At 64.8% G+C, this 6,000-nt stretch overlaps 3 non-coding genes across 3 annotated transcripts; all 3 read right to left on the bottom strand.

Moving 5' to 3' along the window:
* Positions 1–1,194: 1,194 nt before the first annotated feature.
* Positions 1,195–1,266, bottom strand: TRNAC-GCA. The gene has a single exon. It is a non-coding gene; the product is annotated as a tRNA-Cys (tRNA).
* A 1,675-nt stretch (positions 1,267–2,941) lies between these two features.
* TRNAC-GCA lies at positions 2,942–3,013 on the bottom strand. The gene has a single exon. It is a non-coding gene; the product is annotated as a tRNA-Cys (tRNA).
* Positions 3,014–4,688: 1,675 nt separating this feature from the next.
* On the bottom strand, positions 4,689–4,760 carry TRNAC-GCA. The gene has a single exon. It is a non-coding gene; the product is annotated as a tRNA-Cys (tRNA).
* Positions 4,761–6,000: the final 1,240 nt, after the last annotated feature.

The following is a 6,000-nucleotide window of genomic DNA, read 5'->3' as shown; positions in this document are numbered from 1 at the left end:
CTCTCTGTTTCCCCAGAAGCAAGCAGCCCTGGCCTGCTGCTCAGCCCCTTGTCCATGGAATGCGGGAAGGCCTTTCCTCAGCGTGGCCAGGCTGGCATGCGCAGGCCACCGGTGGCCAGATACCTACGGTCTGTGCAGGAGCAGGCCAGGCTCTGCAGCCAGTGTGAGCTGGAGAGTCTTCTGTGCCCATGTTGAACCGGGCCTGTCCAGGCCCAGTCACCTCTTGGCTTCTCCACGTGGCCTTCCATCTCCCGTGGCTGCCAGACTGTCCACCTTGTCTTGACCCTCGTGGCGGCTCCTCTTCACGGGGGCACAGCTGGCATCGAGCTAGCTACCTCTGGAATCTCAGGCAGGCTGCCTGGGCCTGAGCCACGCGCCGGGAAGCCCCAGGGCCCTGCAGGCTCAGCCAGCAGGCTGCGGGCCTGGCAGCCTCGAGTCCTTGGGAGCAAGAAGAGCCTCTCCCGAGGCCCCGCTGGGATCTCGCTGCTCCTTTGGCGCTAACGGGAACCAGGGGTGGAGGTCAGGGTTGGGAGCAGCCGGCCCAGCAGGCAGGGCACCAGGAATAGGCTGGAGGCACATCAGAAGCCCCAGCAAAAGCGGCAGGAGACACACTGGCAGTCAGAAGAAGAGCCCTCCACCAGTGAGCCGGGAGCAAGAGGATGGGGCACGCGAGATTGGGCACTGGACCCGGGAAGTGGGCACCTGTGGTTTTCCTTGACCCGGGCATGTGGGAAGGATCCTGAGTCCCGATGGCCCTGAGGTGCCGGGGTCTGTGCTGAATGAAGTCTGGCTGGTCAGCAGTGGGCCCTGACCAGCTGGCGGCACTGCCCTGAGACTTCTGCCGGGCCCTGAAGAGGCTGTGAGAGGAGAGACGGCGGCCCCAGGTGGAAGTCAGTTGGGCCTGCTCAGATTCTCTGCCTGCTGAGGCCATCACAAGCCAAAAGTGCTCCGGGAAGCGGGTGGCCTCAAGGCCCCAGAGAGGCAAGGTGGTGCGACGACGAGGCACAGGGGGTGGCAGCCTGAGGTCAGGGGGTGAGCAGCCGGTGGCTGGGCCTGGAGCCGGGCCTGGGCCTGGGCCAAGCCTTTGTGGAGTATGCCAGCCACAGGTCCTGCTCAGGCTGAGGCCAGGGCAGGAAGCTGCAGGGTCAGGAGGAAGAGGAGCAGCTGGAAGGCCTAAAAGGTGAGGCAGCTGGTAGGGGGCACCTGGATTTGAACCAGGGACCTCTTGATCTGCAGTCAAATGCTCTACCCCTGAGCTATACCCCCTGGCCCACAGGGACACCCTCAATTAGCACCTTTCCAAGCTGCCCGCCACACCCACTGCAGCTGGATTCCAGAGGCATTGCCAGTGGCTGGGAGAAGCCTCTGCGGCACCCAGCTGTCAGCCCTGCCCTTGGGGAAACCAGTCACCCCCAGTGGCCCCTCTCTGGGGGCCCCCAAGAGCCAAGAGGTCCTTCAGTGGCTCCTTGGGGCTTGCCCGTTGGCCTGGGAGCCCTAGCCGTCTCCGCAATTTGTCCCGACACCCCTCCCCAGCCCCGTACCTCGCGTGAAGGGCCAGGTGGGCACCCAGCAGACAGGCCCTACAGGTGCCTCAGCCCAGTCCCCAGGACAAGCCCCTGAAACCCTTGCTGGGTCTCTGCGGTTCATTGAGACCCACAGGCAAGGAAGCATATCCCTCAGCAGGAATGGGGGTGCTTTTGGCCTTGCCGGGTTCCGCTCTGGGCCTGGGCGGCCAGCCTGCAAGGCCCTCTCTGTTTCCCCAGAAGCAAGCAGCCCTGGCCTGCTGCTCAGCCCCTTGTCCATGGAATGCGGGAAGGCCTTTCCTCAGCGTGGCCAGGCTGGCATGCGCAGGCCACCGGTGGCCAGATACCTACGGTCTGTGCAGGAGCAGGCCAGGCTCTGCAGCCAGTGTGAGCTGGAGAGTCTTCTGTGCCCATGTTGAACCGGGCCTGTCCAGGCCCAGTCACCTCTTGGCTTCTCCACGTGGCCTTCCATCTCCCGTGGCTGCCAGACTGTCCACCTTGTCTTGACCCTCGTGGCGGCTCCTCTTCACGGGGGCACAGCTGGCATCGAGCTAGCTACCTCTGGAATCTCAGGCAGGCTGCCTGGGCCTGAGCCACGCGCCGGGAAGCCCCAGGGCCCTGCAGGCTCAGCCAGCAGGCTGCGGGCCTGGCAGCCTCGAGTCCTTGGGAGCAAGAAGAGCCTCTCCCGAGGCCCCGCTGGGATCTCGCTGCTCCTTTGGCGCTAACGGGAACCAGGGGTGGAGGTCAGGGTTGGGAGCAGCCGGCCCAGCAGGCAGGGCACCAGGAATAGGCTGGAGGCACATCAGAAGCCCCAGCAAAAGCGGCAGGAGACACACTGGCAGTCAGAAGAAGAGCCCTCCACCAGTGAGCCGGGAGCAAGAGGATGGGGCACGCGAGATTGGGCACTGGACCCGGGAAGTGGGCACCTGTGGTTTTCCTTGACCCGGGCATGTGGGAAGGATCCTGAGTCCCGATGGCCCTGAGGTGCCGGGGTCTGTGCTGAATGAAGTCTGGCTGGTCAGCAGTGGGCCCTGACCAGCTGGCGGCACTGCCCTGAGACTTCTGCCGGGCCCTGAAGAGGCTGTGAGAGGAGAGACGGCGGCCCCAGGTGGAAGTCAGTTGGGCCTGCTCAGATTCTCTGCCTGCTGAGGCCATCACAAGCCAAAAGTGCTCCGGGAAGCGGGTGGCCTCAAGGCCCCAGAGAGGCAAGGTGGTGCGACGACGAGGCACAGGGGGTGGCAGCCTGAGGTCAGGGGGTGACCAGCCGGTGGCTGGGCCTGGAGCCGGGCCTGGGCCTGGGCCAAGCCTTTGTGGAGTATGCCAGCCACAGGTCCTGCTCAGGCTGAGGCCAGGGCAGGAAGCTGCAGGGTCAGGAGGAAGAGGAGCAGCTGGAAGGCCTAAAAGGTGAGGCAGCTGGTAGGGGGCACCTGGATTTGAACCAGGGACCTCTTGATCTGCAGTCAAATGCTCTACCCCTGAGCTATACCCCCTGGCCCACAGGGACACCCTCAATTAGCACCTTTCCAAGCTGCCCGCCACACCCACTGCAGCTGGATTCCAGAGGCATTGCCAGTGGCTGGGAGAAGCCTCTGCGGCACCCAGCTGTCAGCCCTGCCCTTGGGGAAACCAGTCACCCCCAGTGGCCCCTCTCTGGGGGCCCCCAAGAGCCAAGAGGTCCTTCAGTGGCTCCTTGGGGCTTGCCCGTTGGCCTGGGAGCCCTAGCCGTCTCCGCAATTTGTCCCGACACCCCTCCCCAGCCCCGTACCTCGCGTGAAGGGCCAGGTGGGCACCCAGCAGACAGGCCCTACAGGTGCCTCAGCCCAGTCCCCAGGACAAGCCCCTGAAACCCTTGCTGGGTCTCTGCGGTTCATTGAGACCCACAGGCAAGGAAGCATATCCCTCAGCAGGAATGGGGGTGCTTTTGGCCTTGCCGGGTTGCGCTCTGGGCCTGGGCGGCCAGCCTGCAAGGCCCTCTCTGTTTCCCCAGAAGCAAGCAGCCCTGGCCTGCTGCTCAGCCCCTTGTCCATGGAATGCGGGAAGGCCTTTCCTCAGCGTGGCCAGGCTGGCATGCGCAGGCCACCGGTGGCCAGATACCTACGGTCTGTGCAGGAGCAGGCCAGGCTCTGCAGCCAGTGTGAGCTGGAGAGTCTTCTGTGCCCATGTTGAACCGGGCCTGTCCAGGCCCAGTCACCTCTTGGCTTCTCCACGTGGCCTTCCATCTCCCGTGGCTGCCAGACTGTCCACCTTGTCTTGACCCTCGTGGCGGCTCCTCTTCACGGGGGCACAGCTGGCATCGAGCTAGCTACCTCTGGAATCTCAGGCAGGCTGCCTGGGCCTGAGCCACGCGCCGGGAAGCCCCAGGGCCCTGCAGGCTCAGCCAGCAGGCTGCGGGCCTGGCAGCCTCGAGTCCTTGGGAGCAAGAAGAGCCTCTCCCGAGGCCCCGCTGGGATCTCGCTGCTCCTTTGGCGCTAACGGGAACCAGGGGTGGAGGTCAGGGTTGGGAGCAGCCGGCCCAGCAGGCAGGGCACCAGGAATAGGCTGGAGGCACATCAGAAGCCCCAGCAAAAGCGGCAGGAGACACACTGGCAGTCAGAAGAAGAGCCCTCCACCAGTGAGCCGGGAGCAAGAGGATGGGGCACGCGAGATTGGGCACTGGACCCGGGAAGTGGGCACCTGTGGTTTTCCTTGACCCGGGCATGTGGGAAGGATCCTGAGTCCCGATGGCCCTGAGGTGCCGGGGTCTGTGCTGAATGAAGTCTGGCTGGTCAGCAGTGGGCCCTGACCAGCTGGCGGCACTGCCCTGAGACTTCTGCCGGGCCCTGAAGAGGCTGTGAGAGGAGAGACGGCGGCCCCAGGTGGAAGTCAGTTGGGCCTGCTCAGATTCTCTGCCTGCTGAGGCCATCACAAGCCAAAAGTGCTCCGGGAAGCGGGTGGCCTCAAGGCCCCAGAGAGGCAAGGTGGTGCGACGACGAGGCACAGGGGGTGGCAGCCTGAGGTCAGGGGGTGAGCAGCCGGTGGCTGGGCCTGGAGCCGGGCCTGGGCCTGGGCCAAGCCTTTGTGGAGTATGCCAGCCACAGGTCCTGCTCAGGCTGAGGCCAGGGCAGGAAGCTGCAGGGTCAGGAGGAAGAGGAGCAGCTGGAAGGCCTAAAAGGTGAGGCAGCTGGTAGGGGGCACCTGGATTTGAACCAGGGACCTCTTGATCTGCAGTCAAATGCTCTACCCCTGAGCTATACCCCCTGGCCCACAGGGACACCCTCAATTAGCACCTTTCCAAGCTGCCCGCCACACCCACTGCAGCTGGATTCCAGAGGCATTGCCAGTGGCTGGGAGAAGCCTCTGCGGCACCCAGCTGTCAGCCCTGCCCTTGGGGAAACCAGTCACCCCCAGTGGCCCCTCTCTGGGGGCCCCCAAGAGCCAAGAGGTCCTTCAGTGGCTCCTTGGGGCTTGCCCGTTGGCCTGGGAGCCCTAGCCGTCTCCGCAATTTGTCCCGACACCCCTCCCCAGCCCCGTACCTCGCGTGAAGGGCCAGGTGGGCACCCAGCAGACAGGCCCTACAGGTGCCTCAGCCCAGTCCCCAGGACAAGCCCCTGAAACCCTTGCTGGGTCTCTGCGGTTCATTGAGACCCACAGGCAAGGAAGCATATCCCTCAGCAGGAATGGGGGTGCTTTTGGCCTTGCCGGGTTCCGCTCTGGGCCTGGGCGGCCAGCCTGCAAGGCCCTCTCTGTTTCCCCAGAAGCAAGCAGCCCTGGCCTGCTGCTCAGCCCCTTGTCCATGGAATGCGGGAAGGCCTTTCCTCAGCGTGGCCAGGCTGGCATGCGCAGGCCACCGGTGGCCAGATACCTACGGTCTGTGCAGGAGCAGGCCAGGCTCTGCAGCCAGTGTGAGCTGGAGAGTCTTCTGTGCCCATGTTGAACCGGGCCTGTCCAGGCCCAGTCACCTCTTGGCTTCTCCACGTGGCCTTCCATCTCCCGTGGCTGCCAGACTGTCCACCTTGTCTTGACCCTCGTGGCGGCTCCTCTTCACGGGGGCACAGCTGGCATCGAGCTAGCTACCTCTGGAATCTCAGGCAGGCTGCCTGGGCCTGAGCCACGCGCCGGGAAGCCCCAGGGCCCTGCAGGCTCAGCCAGCAGGCTGCGGGCCTGGCAGCCTCGAGTCCTTGGGAGCAAGAAGAGCCTCTCCCGAGGCCCCGCTGGGATCTCGCTGCTCCTTTGGCGCTAACGGGAACCAGGGGTGGAGGTCAGGGTTGGGAGCAGCCGGCCCAGCAGGCAGGGCACCAGGAATAGGCTGGAGGCACATCAGAAGCCCCAGCAAAAGCGGCAGGAGACACACTGGCAGTCAGAAGAAGAGCCCTCCACCAGTGAGCCGGGAGCAAGAGGATGGGGCACGCGAGATTGGGCACTGGACCCGGGAAGTGGGCACCTGTGGTTTTCCTTGACCCGGGCATGTGGGAAGGATCCTGAGTCCCGATGGCCCTGA

The sequence above is a fragment of the Trichosurus vulpecula genome, chromosome 5 (genome assembly GCF_011100635.1).
Source record: "Trichosurus vulpecula isolate mTriVul1 chromosome 5, mTriVul1.pri, whole genome shotgun sequence".
In the NCBI taxonomy this organism is placed as follows: domain Eukaryota; kingdom Metazoa; phylum Chordata; class Mammalia; order Diprotodontia; family Phalangeridae; genus Trichosurus; species Trichosurus vulpecula.
The sequence above is the reverse complement of the archived record's forward strand: the minus strand, read 5'-3'. Positions and strand labels throughout refer to the sequence as shown.